Below are 19,820 nucleotides of genomic sequence, written 5' to 3' on the forward strand. Positions count from 1 at the left end.
TTATTAATCCCTATTCTTGTCAGATGATCCAACAACAACGAAAACAGTATTGAGTGTTTTTTACTAATTCAATCCACTTAGATGAATCAACCGACTCAAAGAACCTATAAATTTCTTCCATTAAAAAATCTGAAGCTAAAAGATCCACTCTCTAGTTTCAAATTGAAGAAACTCATAAATCCTCCATTAAAGCTTCAAGCTTTACAAATTTTCGAATATTTGTATAAAGCTCTAAATCTTGGATTCAAGCATCCAAAAACCAACCCTAAATTCTAAGTACACTAGTAAAAAAAGAGCCTATAGCGATTGGTAAACCAATCGCTATTAACCCACAAACCAATCGCTATAGGCCTATAGTGATTGATCATATATCAATCGATCTTAATCGGCATAAGTCTTCTCCATGTTGCTTTAATTGGCAATGGAGATTGGTAGATAACCAATCGATATAGGCTTATAGAGATTGGTGTAATAACCAATCGCTGCTCACTAAGGCTATGGAGATTGGTTTAGTACCAATTAGTGATATTTATTAAGGCTATGGTGATTGGTAATTTAACCAACCACTATAGACCCTTGATAGAATCAGTGTAACCAATAAAGACTAGGGTTTGGATATTGAAAACAACTTATGACACACAATTCGATTTTAACTCTGTTAGAAGTTAAAATCTGTTTTTATTCTTCACAAATCATTTAAACTCTTGAAACGGTTTCAAGGGAGGAAGTGTTTGTCGGATTTGAAGATTTGAACCAATGAAAAATAAAAGATAGAAAGTAAAGAATACATGGAGTTGTTTATGGATGTTCGGAGCAAACCCTCCTACGTCACCCCTTCTTCCACAAACGGAATGATTTCACTAAAATCTTCGAATCAAATACAGTTTACTGAACTAGCTAATACTTTGTTGAACAGAACAACCTCTATTTAACTTACAATATCATGAAAAATATTCTCACAACTAGACAGTGTTTTGATTCTTTCTCTCTTGAGCTTGAATGATGTAAAATCAGTAAGGCAAGAGTAAGCTTATAAGATTGGCAATTGATTGATCGAGAGATTCGTCCGTTGTCCTTGAACATCTATTTGTAGTAGAAGGTCATAAACGGTCAAATCTTCTTCATGAATACGTGGTAAGCGTCCATTGGAAGGTCGCCAAAAGGACAAGAGTATAGCAGACTCTAAGCAAATGGATCGTGGCCGTACTGAACTGGTAGTGCGCCGAATATCCTCTCTAATATTGTCTTATATTAGACAAACCGTTGGAATGATATTTGCGTACGTGGCGTTCGTTCATTGGATGTAATTAGCTGGCTTGTCAGACTGCACAGGAGTGAGTGGAGCAGAGTAGCAGACATCTAGTTGATTATGGATAGGCGTATGCTAACTTCAAACGGCTGCTGAAACGAGGCATTAGACGTGCTCCATTAGACTACCTAGTCTAAGGGAGTTAGACGTCAACGTCTAATTACGTGTTCCATTAGACCACCAAGTCTAATGGAGTTAGACTGCAATGTCTAACTACGCATCCCTTCAGACTTGTCTGAAGGAGTTAGACGCCAACGTCTAACTACGTTACCCATTAGACTGCCACGTCTAATGGAGTTAGACCTTAACGTCTAACTACGTATTTGTTAGACTATAACGTCTAACTACGCATCACTTCAGACTTGTCTTCATGAGTTAGACGCCAACATCTAACTGCGTTTCCCATTAGACTACCACGTCTAATGGAGTTAGCCCTCAATGTCTAACTACGTATCTGTTAGACTACAACGTCTAACTATGCATCACTTCAAACTTGTCCAAAGGAGTTAGACGCCAATGTCTAACTACGTTTCCCATTATAACACCATGTCTAATGGAGTTAGACTTCAACGTCTAACTACATATCTGTTAGACTGCAACGTCTAACTACGTATAGCTTCAGACTTGTCTGAAAGAGTTAGACGCCAACGTCTAACTACGTTACCTATTAGACTACCACGTCTAATGGAGTTAGACCTCAACGTCTCACTACATATCTGTTACTACTAGACTGCAACGTCTAACTACGTATCACTTCAGACTTGTCTGAAGAAGTTAGACGCCAACGTCTAACTACGTTACCCATTAGACTACCACGTCTAATAGAGTTAAATCTCAACGTCTAACTACGTATCTATTAGACTGCAACGTCTAACTACACATCACTTTAGACTTGTCTGAAGGAGTTAGACACCAACTTCTAACTTCGCAATACGTCTAATTAGTCTGCTTAGACCACGTCTAAGTTAGCAAAGTCTGATGCACCTGCACATATACAATTAGACAACTTAGCTTCTTTCTTAACTATGTTTTAACCACAATTAAGTTTTAATCACATATCATCAAAATAAAGTTGGCATATAATAGACTTACTCTCTTAATTATTTTATTTAAAATAATTTGACCCAATAATTTCCCTCTTTTTTATGATGTTAAACTTAGACAAAAGATTAAAATAAATAGACATAATCGATAAACATCAAAGCAACAATGAACAAAAGATCATATATTCATTTTTTGAAAATGTCTGGAGGAGTACAATGACATAAACGAAAATTTCCCAAAAACAAAAAGATTGGGTCTGTTCTTATCCCTTTCTACCCTTAGTTCCACCTAGGCCTAAGGCCACTTCTTTTACTTTCCTTTTTTTGATATCATCGAGAGCGATAGATTCTTACTGATCTATTTTGGCCAGAAGGATCTCCCGATTTCTTTACTTGAGCTTGATCCTTTATACCCTGAGATCGTAGTCAAGAACATTTTGGTAGGTCAAGACTCTAAATGATTTGATGAAGACCCCATGAGAGAGAAGAGTAGGAAGCAGCATGCTGAGTGGGGAAGCATACCCAGTAGACCTCCTTTCAGGAGAGATCATTGTCATCAAGTTTCTGAAAATGGTTTTAGGCCAGTTGATTGATGTCCCCTTTGTGATAGCAATTATTATCTCGAAGACTTACTTCGTGTAAGAGTTGGAGAATCCTTTGGCCAAGAGGGACTTGGAAATGATGTCGTTAAGCAGAGAAAACTTAACCTTCAGAGCGGACTTAAATCTATGAGTTTCGACAGGAACAAGAGTCCCATCACGAGTTGTGTCGGAAAAGGCAAACCTCATCTCAGATAAGACTTCCCCAGAAGATGTTGAGAACTCAAACAGCCCCTCTATTAATAGATTGAAGAAACGAGCGAAGGAATCTTCAGTGAAGGAAGCAATATCATCAAAGATCTTGGCTGCGACAAGCCTGTTGTTGTATAAACCTCTATTCTTGAAGAATTCATGGACCTCCGGTTTGTAAATAATGACGGGAGCCCTGAGAAAATTTTCAAGGCCCAAAGCTTTTAAGAATTCGAACATCGTAACCATTTAAGGAATGATTACGGTAGACACAGAATCGAAGTCTATCTGAAGAGTAGATGGCGCAAAAGAACCCATTTCGATAAGTTGAAAGAGAATTAAGGATTCAAAATATTAAGAGGCACAATAGGATTTCTTAGAGAGAGAGTGCGAAGAGAGATATTCAAACCCTTTGAATATGATTGTTCTTTTATAGACATAGAATGACGTATGACTATTAAAAGCAATGAGTATATGAACCGTCAAAAAACATAGAAACATATTTCCAAGAGACACACCATTTAAGATAATCAGCATTTAAGGATATAATCATGAAAGTCTGTCATTAATGTAATACGTGCAGTGAAAAGACATTAGAGATTTTAGTCATTCTGTTAAGATTGAGAGACACATGTCTTCAAGTTATTGAAGAGATGACTGTTCAATTTTTGGTGGGAATAGTACATAGATAGTCAATGTAACATTGGACAACTGTCCCATTCGCCTGAAGATGAAAGGTCTAATGACGTACGTAGTTAGACATTTAGCTTACTGTTCACATTCGTTGCATCTAAGTTGGATAGACATCTATTAGACATTTAATCACGCTTGTCTTCTAGACAACCAAAAGTCTATTAGACTTCATACGTCTAATTATGCATAAACACCACGTGCTAGACGTGTGTCTAGTTAGATGTTAATGTCTAACTACGCTAGTCTTATAAACGTCTAAACAACTATTAGACTTCGACGTCTAACCGCATAGGTTTTAAATCAAGACAATCCAACTCAGAAGCATAGACTACTTAAACAAATATACGTCTAAGTAGGTACATTCTTTAAACTACTGATCCATTAAACAAATTGAGACATCCATCTACACAATTTTGTCTAGATATACTTAAACAACATGTCCCCCCTCAATTTGTGCATGATTAGTTCAAATAAATCAGTCAAGATCAACAAGCCCTAAAATATTTCTAAAGTAAGAAAACTTAGTCTCGGGTAGTGGCTTCGTGAACACGTCTGCCACTTGTTAATTTGTAAGGACATATTCAAGGCGAATATGCTTCTAACTGACATGCTCTCGGATGAAATGATGTCTGATTTCGATATGCTTTGTCTGAGAGTGCATGACTGGATTGTAAGTGATAGCAATTACACTTCTGTTGCAGTAGAAAATTGGTGATTCTTCTACTTCAATTCCATAGTCTCTCAATTGTTGTTGAATCCACAAGAGCCGAGAGCAACAACTTCCTGCTGCAAGATATTCGGCTTCAGCTGTAGACGTGGAAACCGACGCCTGCTTCTTGCTGAACAAAGAGATCAAACCATCACCAAGAAACTGGCAAGTTCCACTGGTGCTTTTTCAATCAATCTTACAGCCTGCATAATCTGCATCTGAGAAAGTCTTTAGATTGAAACTAGAATCCTTCGGATACCACAGTCCCACATTCTTAGACCCTTTTAAATATTTCAAAATACGCTTAGCAGCAATAAAGTGAGATAGTTTAGGATTAGCCTAGAATCTTCCACAAACACCAACAACAAACTGGATGTCTGGACGGTTGGTAGTGAGATGGAGCAAAGAACCGATGAGTCCTCTATAGGCAGTGATGTCTACATTTTTTCCATCTTCATCTTTGTCTAGATTGCTGGAAGAACTCATTGGAGTGGCTGAAGCCGAGTAGCCCTCCATTCCAAACTTCTTTAACAGCTCCTTGGTGTATTTGACTTGGTTGATGAGGGTCCCTGTTTCAAGTTGACGAGCTTGAAGCCCGAGGAAGAATGTTAATTCTTCCATCATACTCATCTCAAATCTTTCTTGCATCAGCTTGGCAAATTTCTCACATAATTTGGGGTTAGTTGACCCAAATATAATATCATCAACATAAACTTGAACAAGTATAATATGAAAGTCTTTAACAAATCTAAATAATGTTTGGTCAACTGAGCCAATAATGAAATTATGATCAAACAGAAACTTAGTCAAAATATCATACCAAGCTTTTGGAGCTTGTTTCAAACAATATAAAGCTTTGTCAAGTTTAAAAACATGATTTGGTAAAGTATGATCTGGAAAATTAGGAGGTTGTTCAACATAAACATCTTCATTTAATTTATCATTTAGAAATGCACTTTTCACATCTATTTTAAAAACCTTGAAATTTTTAAAAGATGCATAAGCTAGGAAAATTCTGATTTCCTCAAGTCTAGCTATAGGTGCAAATGACTCCTCAAAGTCAATTCCTTCCTCCTGTCTATATCCTTGAGAAACTAACTAGGCTTTGTTTCTTACAACTAAGCCATCTTCACTAAGCTTGTTTCGAAAAACCCATCTTGTTCCAATGACCGATTGATCAGTCGGCCTTGGAGTTAAGTGCCACACTTTATTTCTCACAAATTGGTTTAACTCCTCTTGCATGGCATTGATCCAATCTGGATCAAGCATAACTTCACCAATTTTCTTAGGCTCAATTTGATAAATAAAAGTAGAGTTAGACATTTCATCCAACAATTGACATCTTGTCCTACGAGGAGAGTTAGGATTACCAATTATCAATTATGGTGGATGATTTCTATTCTATATGAAGTTTGCTCCAAAAGGATTAGACATCAGATTACTTGGCTCCGAGACGTCCGAACTGTCAACAACTTGTTGAACTAGAGTTTGGACGTCTAGTTGATTCTCAATCGGATCAGCCACTTGATCAGACAGATAAGTCCTTTGGACAAGAGCTTCATCTTCACTATCAACTTCAAGATGTGTTGCTTTTAATCTGTTAGCAAGTTTGATGAGATCAATAGAATTGTTTTCAACAGATTCATCACAAATAACATAAAATGATTCCTCAACGGTTTGTGTTCGGTTATTGTACACTCTAAAAACCTTATTTACTGAGGAGTAACCTAACATAATTCTAGCATCTGCTTTAGCATCAAAAGCGGTCAAGTAATCTTTCTCATTGTTATGAATAAAACACTTACACCCGAATACTCGAAAGAAGGAAACTATAGGAATTCTTCCATTCAACAGTTCATAAGGTGTTTTGTCAAAAAGTTTATTAATTAATTATTGACCATTTTTTGTATAACATGCTGTGTTTATGGCTTCTTCCGAGAACTTCTGAGGAACACCTGAGTCGGCAAGCATCGATCTCGTTGATTCCTTCAGTGTTCTGACTTTTCTCTTAGTAATACCATTTTGCTGTGGTGTTCTGGCACTAGATAACTCGTGTCTAATACCAGATTCCTCGAGATATGAAGTTAGGCGTCTGTTGGTGAATTCGGTTCCCTAATCATTTTTAATTTGAATAATACTTAAAGATTTTTGGTTTTGAATAATCTAAGGATCTTAATCAAATTCTTAGCCGTCTAATCCTTAGATTGAAATAATAAAACCCATGTAAATCGTGAGAAATCATCAATAATGACTAGGGTGAATCTCATTCCTCCCAAGCTCTATACAGGAATTGGACCAAATAGATCCATATGTAAAAGTTCTAAGCACTGGTTGGACTGAGATTTCCCTTTACTTTTGAACGATTATTTTCTCTGTTTGCCTAACTAGCAAGAAGGACAAACCTTGTCCTTTGTAAACTTCAAGTTAGGTAAGCCTAAAACCAAGTTATGTGAACAAATGTTGTTAAGGGTTTTAAAATTAAGATGATTTAGTATCTTATGCCATAGCTAGTTTTGATCAGTTTTGGTAATCATGTATATGGGATTAGATATCTCATTTTCTAGTTCATTTTGTAAGAGTTTCCTACCTACTTCCGGTCAACAGAATGTTACCCTGTTTATCCTTAACCAAACATGCATGAGTTTCAAAATCAACAGAAAATCCATTATCACATAACTGACTAATGATGATCAGTTTATAACACAAGTTTTCAACAAGTAGCACGTTATTGATGGTTAGATCACCATGGATAATCTTACCCTTACCCATGATCTTACCCTTGCGGTTATCCCCAAAAGTGATATTAGGACCTGAACATTCTGTTATTTTAGTTAGAAGCCGTCTATCTCCAGTCATGTGTCTGGAACATCCACTGTCTAGATACCAAACTAAATCTTCCAGGCAGTCAACCTACATAAAAACATATTTACAATCTTTTGGTACCCACATTCACTTGGGTCCTCGGTCAATCAGTCCCTTAGGGATCCATATTTGAGTTAATCTTGATGGAGTTCTCTTTTGTGTAGTAATAAGTGCGTAAGATTTAGGCTTAGCAGACGTTTTCCTACTAGCAGTTGTTCCTTTATCTTTAGAATATGATTTTTGTTTAAAACTCCTTGACTTCTTATCATGTTTTAGTTTGCCAGACTTGCTAGCTGCTTTCTTCCTAAGTTTCAGCCAACTAACATTTGGCAGAATATGATTAATCTCATCCTTTAATGTTAAATCCTCGCAGCTTGGATTAGTTCTATTATCAGTTAAACTCCCTCTAACAATGTTTATAGGCTTAAACTTGTCTGTTGCTGAGTTTAACTTCTTACAGGATTTGTCTAAGTCATTACCGTCAAATCATAAATCGAATTTGCATCCAGCAGGCCTTATCATATAAATTTGCTGTCTGACAACGTCTCCAGACTTTGTCCAAGAACTGACCACATATGTCAAACATTAGTTTTTAGAAAATAGGATTTGAACCTTTTCTTTAAGCGTCTCATTCTCAGATGAGAGCTTGATTATTTTGTTTTCAGAAAATTTTGGTTCAGAAACTTGAGATGAAGGAGAGTTGTTGGCCTCATATTTTGATTTCATTTCATTTAATGAGTCTAATAACTTCTTGTACTCAATGACCGTGTCATTGAGTGCAATAGTTAACTCGTCTTTTGTAAAACCTTTTGAGGAGAAGTCGAATACCTTTAATTTGTCGCCTTCCATCAAACATGTGACGACTTCGTTATCACTTTCTCTAGATGAGTTCTCTAAGTCGATATCGGCCCACTTGGACTTACTTTCAACACTTATAAGAACCTTCTGCTCTGTTCGGTTCTTCTTTGTTTGAACATTACATCCATCGATTTGAATTAGCTTCTCCTAGATTTCTTTAACGGAGGAACATGACTTGATTTCACAGAATATACTCATGTTGATCGACTTGAACAAGACATCTTTGGTGATGTTATCCAGGTTGTTAATATCTTATCTTCCGTCGTCCAGCTGCATCTTGGCTTCTCAATCTTTATAGGACCATTAGAGATGGCATTCCACATGTCGCAGTCAAGGGCAGTCAAATGAGCTTGCATTCTCATCATCCAATAATCGTTGTTTTCTTTTGAGAGCATATGAATTTGGTTGACAACAGACATGATTCATGTTCTTGTTGTTTGAGAATAGAAAACCTTGCTCTAATACCAATATATGGATCGGTGTAACCAATAGAGACTAGGGTCTGACTATTGATAACAACTTATGCCACACGATTCGATTTTAACTCTTTTAGAAGTTAAAATTTGTTTCTATTCTTCACAAATCATTCGAACTGTTGAAACGGTTTCAAGGGCAGAAGTGTTCATCAGATTTGAAGCTTTGAATCAATGAATGATGAAAGACATGAAGTAAAGAACACAGGGAGTTATTTATGGATGTTCGGAGCAAACCCTCCTACGTCACCCCTTCTCCCACAACCAGAAGGATTTTATTAAACTCTTTGAATCAAATACAATTTACAATATTATGAACAATATTCTCATAGCTAGACAATGTTTTGATTCTTTCTCCTTTGAGCTTTATGATGTAAAATCAGTAAGTAAAGAGTAAGCTTGTAAGATTGGCAATTAATTGATCGAGAGATTCGTCCGTTGTCCTTGAGCATCTATTTGTAGTACAAGGACACCAACGGTCAAATCTTTTTCATGGACACGTGGCAAGCGTCCATTGGAAGGCCACCCAAAGGACAAGAGTACATCAAACTCTAAGAAAATGGATTGTGGCCGTACCGATTTGGTAGTGCACCGAATATCCTCTCTGATATTATCTTGTACTGGACAAACCATTGAAAGGACATTTGCGTACGTGGCGTTCGTTCATTGGATAAAATTAGCTGGCTTGTCAAACTACACAGGAGTGAGTGGAGCAGAGTAGTAGACAACTAGTTGATCGTGGGTAGACGTATGCTAACTTCAAACGGTTGTTGAAGCGAGGCATTAGACGTTCTCCATTAGACTTCCTAGTCTAAGGGAGTTAGATGTCAACGTCTAATTGCGTGTTCCATTAGACCACCAAGTCTAATAGAGTTAGATTGCAACGTCTAACTACGTTACTCATTAGACTACCACGTCTAATGGAGTTAGACTTTAACGTTTAACAACGTATCTGTTAGACTACCACGTCTACCTACGCATCACTTCAGACTTGTCAGAAGGAGTTAGACGCCAACGTATAACTACATTTCCCATTAGACTACCACGTCTAATGGAGTTAGACTTCAACCTCTAACTACGTATATGTTAGACTGCAACGTTTAACTATGTATCACTTCAGACTTGTCTAAAAGAGTTAAACGCCAACGTCTAACTACGTTACCCATTAGACTACCACGTGTAATGGAGTTAGACCTCAATGTCTGACTATGTATCTGTTAGACTACAACGTCTAACTACGTATCACTTCAGACTTGTCTGAAGGAGTTTGACACCAACATCTAATTACATTACCCATTACACTACCACGTCTAATTGAGTTAGACTTCAATGTGTAACTACGTATCTTTTAGACTGCAAAGTCTAACTACGCATAACTTCAGACTTGTCTAAAAGTGTTAGACGCCAGCGTCTAAGTTCGCAACACGTCTAATTATCCTTCTTATACCACGTTTAAGTTAGCAAAGTCTAATGCACCTGCACAGAAACAATTAGATAACTTAGATTCCTTCTAAACTAAGTTTTAACCACAATTATGTTTCAATCACATATCATCAAAATAAAGTTGGCATAAAATAGACTTACTCTCTTAATTATTTTATTCAAAATAATTTCACCCAGTAACCCTTTTTAAAAAAAAAATCTCCTTCTATGAAAAGCATGTAAATCCCATCTGCAATAAATACCTAATAAATACAACAATAGTTGTTCCTCCTTCTATGAAAAGTTGTTTTCAAAAATGAAATAACATTTGATCAGAATAGGTAAAAAATATTAACTAGGAATTGACTGGAAATTTGAACTAAACGTCAATAACACAAAAATCATCAGAAAGAAGAATGTTGTGTAATTCTTTTTCCCAATACAGTTATTTAACCACTAAAAATATGTCAATAAATGATTGTTAAGTAAGAACTAGTCTCAAGAAATCTTCCTAGGACTTTGTTTCTTACCTTGCAATGATGATCAAACCTAGAGCATAACATACTCTGACTAGGAGTAACTCATAGATTTTCACTTGACTGTTCCTCCCTCCTTATATCTAGTGCGGTTGATATTCATTGTGTTGGGTCAAATCAAATTGACTAAAATAAACTAAGAAAATAAGTTTATTTAATTCTGACATTATTTTGATGATTAATGTTAAAACTTAGATATGATTAAGTTAAGCTGTCTATTTGTTTTTTTGCAGGCGCAAATCTAAAAGACTTTGCTACTTTAGATGAGGTTTGAAGCATGTAGTCTTATACGTCTAACTTAGTTAGACAAGGTAGTATAACTCCTTTAGATGTGGTCTAAAGGGAAACACAGTTAGACGAGGTAGTCTAACAACTTTAGACGCGGTCTAAAGAGAAATGTAGTTAGACGAGGTAGTCTAACTCCTTTAGACGCGGTCTGAAGGGAAACGTAGTTAGACGAGGTAGTCTAACTTCTTTAGACGCGGTCTAAAAGGAAACATAGTTAGACGAGGTAGTCTAACTCCTTTGGACGCTGTTTAAAGATAAATGTAGTTAGATGAGGTAGTTTAACTCCTTTAGACATTATCTAAAGGGAAACGTAGTTAGACAATGACGTCTAACTCCTTTAGGCGATGTCTAAAGGAATGCGTAGTTAGACGAGGACGTCTAACTCCTTTAGACATGGTCTAAAGGAATGCGTAGTTAGACGAGGATGTCTAAATCCTTTAGACGCGGTTTAAGGGGATGCGTAGTTAGACGAGGACGTATAACTCTTTTAGACGCGGTCTAAAGGGATGCGTATTTGGACGATGTCGTCTAACTCCTTTAAACGCGGTCTAAAGGAATGCGTAGTTAGACGAGGTCATCTAACTCCACTAGATGCGGTCTAAAGGGATGCATAGTTAGAAGAGGACGTCTAACTCCTTTAGACGCGGTCTAAAGAAGAACGTCTGATGCCTTGCTTTAGCATCTGTCTAAAGGAAGCATCCGTCTATCCATGATCAATTATTTGTCTCTCCACTTCTTTCAACGGTCTGACAAGCCAGTTAATTCCATCAAATTAATGATTGCCACATACGCAAATATATCTCATTCACCTTTCTAGTACAGGACAAGATTAGAGGATATTTGACGCACTATCTGTTCGGTACGGCCACAATCCAAATTCTCAGAGTCTGTTGTACTCTCGTATTATAGGAGGTCGTCCAACAAATACATGCCACGTTTCTACAAAGAATATTCGGCCGTTGGTGTACTTCAACTATATATAGAAGCTCAAGGACAACGGTCGAACTTCCGGTCTGAAAAACTTACTACTGAAATACTCTACTTAATACATACACTAAATCTCTTACTATCTATCTAGTTGTGAGGAATTGTAATCGCATACTATCTTTTGTATGAGAAACCTCAGTGTTGTAAGTTGAACAGAGTTTGTTCAGTTTAACGGAGAGTTAGCTAGATAAGTGAGTTGTATTTAATTCAAAGTCTTTAATGATATCCTTCCGGTTGTAGAAGAAGGGGTGATGTAGGAGTTTTATCTCCGAACATCCATAAAACTCATTGTATTTTTTACTTTCTTTCATTTGCATTCAGTTGTCTCAAGCTTCAAATTCAACAAACAGTTCCGCACTTGTAACCGTTTCAAGAGTTTGGAGGATTTGCGAATAATAGAAACATATACTAATCTCTCATAGGATTACTATCGAAGAGTTTATTGTAAGCTGTTCATAATAGTCAGACCCTAGTCTCTATTGTCAACACTGATCCCAACACATTGAAACCTCTTGGATATCAGAACTTGAGTAACAGAAAGAAACTGGAGTAAAAGAGCACAAAATGAATTTATTAATGTTTCATGTTAAAAACATAATAGAAGTAAGAACATAGTCATATTAGATACAACAAACTTCATTCTGTTATTGCCCAAATTTAGTTAGGCTTAAATGAATCAAGCACTCTTTTAGGCATAATAACATGTTTAAGTACTCCATCAAATGTTCAAATCCAAATTAGTCTCCGATGCACCTTCAATGAATACCTACATGCATATTCCTCAATCATGGAACCTTCAAATGCTTCACAAATACAGAAAATCAATGTTTTTAGGTACTTCTTCTGTAGTGCATCATACACCCTTGTAATAAGATATAATGTAAATCCAAATTATTTTTCAATAACATTTCCAATTTAAAACTAAAAAGTACCAAATTATTGGTCAAGGATATTTCATATGTAAAACTAACAAGTAAAAAACCTGCAGTCCCTATCACAGTTGTATAATTTATGCAATGTTTAAGATCTATACATAATACATGAATAACCTGATACCTTTCTCCATCCAGTCAATAAGTCTGCGAGAATCGGCATCCATAGGCATAAGCTTCTTAATCTTCATCTCTTTTTAAAATGAAGGTGTCACAAGGCTTAAGGAACTCCATAACTAATTGTTGTTCCTTTTAGTAAAAAAGTAAACAGAGACTAAGATTCAAACAAGCCTACCTAAGGCATGAACAGACTTGTCAATGAAGTATTTCTCAGAAAAAGACCTCAGATACAGCTAATAATATGGCAATTAACATAATTACAATTCTCCTATATATGATTCTAAATAGACCTCTCATATATTTTTACTTGCACAAAACTCTCCTTAGCTACAAGCAATTAACATAATTCTCTACATAAATTTCTGAACAAGGCCAAGGATCTCAAATATTACAATTTTACATGTTTTTTTTATCTTTTCCAACCGACGCCAACATTTCATCAGCCCGACAGTTCCTTAACGTTGTCCTTATCGCCATCAACATACCATCTAAATTAATGAATTTACTGCAAAATTATAATACAAAATAATGTCATATTTTCCCAATAAATTTTCCATCAAGGAGTGTGATTTAGAAAAACTTACAAAACGATCACACCAACAACTGCAAGAGGTCGCGGGTAATCCTCAATTTCCTTTAAGGATTCTACAAGAATTTCTCCATTGTCATCCTTTCCAATTGTTGAAATTTCTTGAGACATTGATGTGATTCTCTCTTTTGCCTATAAAAAACAAATATTAGCGCAACATCTCTCTATGGGAATTATTTTAATTTTCATACATCGGGAATATCAACTCCTGAAAAATAACTTCCATATCATACTTTTACGAAAATCTATGAAAAAAATCCAAGAATCATGCGGACAACATACATCTCTTATCGTCTTGTAGTCGGTCAAAGGATCTGGAGTGGCTGCATCAACAACATGAACTAACAGTCGAGTCCTTCTCAAGTGTCGAAGAAAATTGCGGCCATGACCCTTTTTACAATAACAAAGTCAAGATATTGTAACTAAATTTATAGTGGATTGAATTCTGTAATACCTTCCCTAGATGAGCACCTTCAATAAGACCGGGAAAATCTGCTTATGTGGCCTCAGCCGTCCAAGGTTTGAAATTAAAGTTGTGAAAGGGTAATCAGCAATATCACGTTTTGCAAGTGTTACTGAACCCAACAATTTTGATTTTCCTGCATTTGGTAGTCCCTATACAAATTCAATGACTAAACATCAGGATTATTATTCTACTTTTTTTTCTCAAACAAATGGGTTCAATTAATGCAGATGAAAATATTTTTGTAAAATTTTTAGCATTTTTCAACTATTATAAAGAATAAAGTAAACAAGGAATTGGTCTACCAACCACAAGACGGACATCGACTACAACTCTTAGGATTAAATCCTGTAACGATCTGCCTTTAGTATAGGATTAATATCACATTTAATTCTACAGTTATGCAAAATTAAGTTAGTATTTACGTTTCTTGTTTTCAGCATTTTTATAGGCGTAGTTTATTTCTTTTGCTGTAATCTGTTTTATCTTTAATCTTTTGAAAATCAGAAATCTCTCTTCATCTGTTTATTTACACACTTCATTGTTCATCATTTTCTTTCATTCCGCACAACAATTGGTATCAGAGCGGGTTAGATCCGATCAGATTATCATTTTTGTTTTCTGGCGAGAGAATGTCTTCAATGAATCTGAAAATCGAAAAATTCACAGGGCGAAACAGTTTTGGTCTATGGCAGATCAAAATGCGAGCCTTGCTTAAACAACAAGGTGTCTGGGCACCATTGTCGAAGGAAAAGGAGAAGATAGTTGCAGGTCCTGCAAAGGAGTCTTCCTCTGGTAAAATCACTGCTGAGCTTGAGATCTTGGAAGAGAAGGCTCACTCAACGATTTTACTCTGTCTGGCTGATGAAGTGATTACTGAGGTATCAGATGAAGATACCGCAATCGGTCTGTGGTCGAAGTTAGAGGCTTTGTACATGACAAAGTCACTAACTAACAAGTTGTTATTGAAGCAACGTCTGTTTAGTCTTCGTATGCTTGAAGGTAAGTCTCTTCGTGAACATCTTGATAAGTTAAACACTATATTACTTGAATTGAGAAATATAGATGTTAAGATCGAAGATGAAGATGCTGCATTAATTCTGTTGGTATCTTTACCCAACTCGTTTGAAAATTTTGTTCAATCGTTCGTTGTGGGTAAAGACTCTGTAACTCTAGAGGAAGTTCGGTCAGCACTTCATACTAGAGAACTGCGTCATAAGGCGAGCGGTGAAATTGTAGACAATCAAGCATCTGGGTTGATTACCAATACAGTCAACTACAAAGGGTCTGGAAAGAAGAAGGATCAGAAATACAAAGCTAAGGGCCCTAATGCTAAAGACATCTGCAATTATTGTAAAGAACCTGGTCACTGGAAGAATAATTGTCCTAAGAAAATGGGCAAATATTCTACGGCTGCGATAGCACATAAAGACAGAGACACCGACTGGGAGGAGGACATTGCCCTTGTAGCTAACGCTTCTCTACACCCTATTGATACGTGGGTGTTGGATTCAGGGTGTTCATATCATATGAGTCCGAACAAAGAATGGTTCGATACCTATGAAGATTATGATGGTGAAAACGTTGTCATGGGAAATGATGCCATATGTAAAACGGTGGGTATTGGGACTATCAAAATTCTGACTGATGATGGTAAGATACGGACCCTAACTGGCGTTCGGCATGTTCCTCAACTGAAGAAGAACTTAATATCTTTAGGCATTTTAGATGCTAAAGGTTTCAAGTTTAGCGGTGAAGAAGGAACATTGTGCATCAGTAAAGGTTCAAAAATAATACTGAAAGGTATTAAACAGAATACCTTGTATATACTACAAGGTAAGACGCTGACAGGTTCCGCTGTGGTCGCATCCAAATCCGTGAATCGGCACCCTGATGTAACCAAGTTGTGGCATATGCGACTTGGACATATGGGGGAGAGGGGGATGCAAATTCTGTCCAAACGAGATCTTCTATCTGGCCACAAGGTTACCAACCTTGAGTTGTGTGAACACTGCATTTTCGGGAAAAAACATCGCCGCAAGTTCAGTAAGGGAGTTCACAAAACTAAGGGCACACTGGATTATATCCACTCTGATTGCTGGGGTCCTGCTCAAGTTGAAGGTATAGGAGGTTATAGCTATTTTGTAACATTCATAGATGATTACTCAAGGATGACCTGGTTGTATCTTCTAAGACATAAGAGCGAGGTATTTAAGACCTTCAAACATTGGAAGGCACTGGTGGAGAATCAAACTGGAAAGAAGGTTAAGAGGCTGCGAACAGATAATGGGCTTGAATTCTGTTCATCTGAGTTTAATGAGTTCTGCAGGGATATTGGGATTGCAAGACATCACACTGTCCGAGGTACACCACAGTAGAATGGTGTAGCAGAAAGGGTGAATCAAACATTGTTAGAGAGAGTTAGAAGCATGCTCTCTAATACGGGATTGACTAGAAAGTACTGGAGCGAGGCTGTCTTAACAGCTTGCTATCTGATAAATCGTGCACCACACACTGGGATTGATTGCAGAATCCCTTACGAGGTATGGTCTGGTAATGTCGTTGATTATTCTCATTTGAAAGTCTTTGGGTGCACATCTTACTATCATGTTAATGAAGGAAAGTTGGAACCAAGGGCAAAACAGGGTATTTTCATGGGCTATGGAGATGGAGTCAAGGGATATAGAATCTGGTCATCTTCTGAAGGTAGAGTAATCCTCAGCAGGGATGTCACCTTTAATGAGAAGTTTATACTTAACTCCTCTATCAAGCCATCACTTTCTGGAGAAAATAATAATACCGAGAAACAGGTGGAGCTTGAGGTGACTCCAGTTCAAGGGACAACTGACATGACACACGATACTAATAAGCCATCTGAGAAAGTTTATCAATTTGGAGCACCTTAAAGTCAATATGACATTGCAACACGACCTAGAAGGCAAATTAAAGCTCTTGACAGGTTAATTCATTCAATCGAGAGAAGAAAGATCTCAACTGGTCCTGGAAGTAGGACAATCAGTCCCTCTATAAATGATACTGAAGAAATGGTAAGTTATGCACTTCAGGTAGCTGAAGATGTCATACATAACGAGCCATCCTCTTATAATGAAGCTGTTAATGGTGCTGATTCTACGCAATGGATTTCTGCCATGTGTGAGGAGATGGAATCACTTCACAAGAATAATACATGGGAGCTGGTTATTTTACCTAAGGGAAGAAGAGTCATTGGGTGTAAATGGATTTTCAAAAGGAAAGATGGAACCTCTAGTGCTGAAGGGACCAGATATAAAGCACGATTAGTTGCAAAGGGATTCAGTCAAAAGGAAGGCGTAGACTACAATGAGATATTCTCACATGTAGTCCGACACACTTCTATCAGGGTACTACTAGCTATAGTAGCACATCAGGATCTAAACTCGAGCAATTAGACGTGAAGACGGCTTTCTTACATGGTGAGATTGAAGAGGATATACTGATGAGTACAGCAAAGGCTCTCAATACTCCTGCTGCTGTTACTGATCATTTGTCTACATTCGCACCCCAGTCTGAAGCTAAGAAGTTATACATGTCTAATGTACCGTATGCTAGTGCGGTGGGTAGTTTAATGTATGCCATGGTATGCACTAGACCTGATATTGCGTATTCAGTTAGTGTTGTTAGAAGGTTTATGTCTCGACCTGGTAAGGAACACTGGCAATCGGTAAAAAGAATATTTCGCTATCTGAGAGGCACATCCGATGTTGGTCTCATTTATGGGAGTAATAACTAGTGTGTCGTAACTGGTTATTCTGACTCAGATTATGCTGCAGATATCGATGGTAGAAGATCAATGACTGGTTATGCTTACACCCTTGGTGACTCTGTGGTTAGTTGGAAGGCAATTGTTTTTTGTGATAGCTTAAGTGCTATTTGTTTGGCCAAAGATCAAGTGCATCATGATAGAACCAAACATATTGATGTTCGTTATCATTTTCTTCGTACTGAGAAGAGAATCAAAGTGAAGAAGATCAGCACACATCATAATCCTGCTGACATGTTCACGAAGCCGGTTCCACTTAACAAATTCACCCATTGTTTGGACCTGCTAAATGTTGACAGTTGGAAGTAGTTTGATCAGGCTCTTCTTGTTGGGTGATACTAAGGCAAGGTGGAGATTTGTAACGATCTGCCTTTAGTATAGGATTAATATCACATTTAATTCTACAGTTATGCAAAATTAAGTTAGTATTTACGTTTTTTGTTTTCAGCATTTTTATAGGCGTAGTTTATTTCTTTTGCTGTAATCTGTTTTATCTTTAATCTTTTGACAATCAGAAATCTCTCTTCATCTGTTTATTTACACACTTCATTGTTCATCATTTTCTTTCATTCCGCACAACAAATCCAAACTAATTTCTTAGTCTTGCAGATTTCTCGTCTATTGCAAGTAAAAATATATGAGAACAATAAGTGCCCAATACTCTATTGGGAACCAGGTATGAACAATTCCTGTAAAGGAATCCACGGTTCAATTAAAAGAAAAAACAAGTTAATCTACTACTAATCCAACAAATAACACGAATAGATCTATGTCGATATATGAACAACCTATATAAAGTTAGAGATTACCTTCTTTGATAAATTGAGATTAATATACTCCACGTAGGTAAGCCCTCTTCTTCGGCTTTCATATCTTCATTTTCTCCTTTCCATGGTGAGAAGATAACAGTGTCAGATGAGGAAAGAGAGTGGTAGAATTTAAGAAAGGGAAAATTAAAAAAAATATGTTTATTTTGCCATGGCTAATTATTATATGGGAATGTCGATTGGTTTAAAAATCAATTGGTACTATGACTAAATAAAGCAGCTTCTGTTCGCGGTTTTTTAATTGGATAATAACGATTTGATTAAATATCAATCGCTATTACATTGGTAAAAACAATTGGTATTTAAACCAATCGGTGGTAATGCTTGTTATTAACCTTTTTTTACTAGTGGGAGTGTTTTCCAATCCTTTCCATGATTCCAATCATTCTTTAATTCATACTTCTAATTTAAAATTAAAATTTTTAAAATTCAGTTTTCATATGTTTGTATATTATCTAGTTGTTGGATTTTAGGGTTGTAAATTGATCCTAAGATCATTTCCAAGTTTTATGTTTAAGTTAGAATCAATCAATCAATCTTAAGTAAAAAACCCAAATTTGAATTTGAAAATTTCAAAAATTAGGTTTGTTGTTCTGGGTTAATCCTCAAGAACAACTTCTCAGAAAACTTTCCAACATGATTGCAATGATGTTGGACAACTGTTTGGATCATATTTGATCAAAATAATTTTTTTCAAAATAATAATTTTTTTGAGTTATTGACTTGGTCCAAACGAACAACCAATGTTCTTGTTTTTGTATCAATCAAGTATATGAGGGTTAAGAAAGCTATTGGCTAGCTCCTCTCACCCCAAAAAAACTTTAAAATCAAAAACCCGATTTTTGGCTAAAAACTATTTAAAACAAACTGATTATCACCCAGGTCGATTGATACCTTAGGATGATATTCTAAATGTTCATAGGAGCTTTGTGAAGTTACCCAGACCCTTGAATCCAAATCCCCATCAAAATTACAAAATCTGTAATTTTGGTGTTCTTGAGGATCGGTAGGTCCGACCAAGGATCTTCGGTATAAAGTGAGAAACTTAACATTCGACCGAGAGTTGAAACCTAGGACCGAGAACTCCTGAACCTAGGATCGATGACCTCCACCTAGGATCGA

At 36.6% G+C, this 19,820-nt stretch overlaps 1 long non-coding RNA gene across 3 annotated transcripts; it reads right to left on the minus strand.

The window, feature by feature from the left end:
• Positions 1 to 13,168: 13,168 nt before the first annotated feature.
• LOC124922478 lies at positions 13,169 to 18,786 on the minus strand. Of its 3 annotated transcripts, none has more exons than XR_007097818.1 (5): positions 18,709 to 18,786; positions 14,064 to 14,224; positions 13,892 to 13,999; positions 13,605 to 13,741; positions 13,169 to 13,525 (listed from the first exon to the last, which is right to left on the minus strand). It is a non-coding gene; the product is annotated as an uncharacterized LOC124922478 (long non-coding RNA). The 3 variants fall into 3 exon arrangements; XR_007097819.1 differs by lacking the exon at positions 18,709 to 18,786 and adding an exon at positions 14,382 to 14,421; XR_007097817.1 differs by lacking the exon at positions 18,709 to 18,786 and having other exon boundaries at positions 13,170 to 13,525; positions 14,064 to 14,415.
• Between the last annotated feature and the right edge of the window lie 1,034 nt (positions 18,787 to 19,820).

The sequence above is a fragment of the Impatiens glandulifera genome, chromosome 1, assembly GCF_907164915.1.
Source record: "Impatiens glandulifera chromosome 1, dImpGla2.1, whole genome shotgun sequence".
Classification (NCBI taxonomy): Eukaryota; Viridiplantae; Streptophyta; class Magnoliopsida; order Ericales; family Balsaminaceae; genus Impatiens; species Impatiens glandulifera.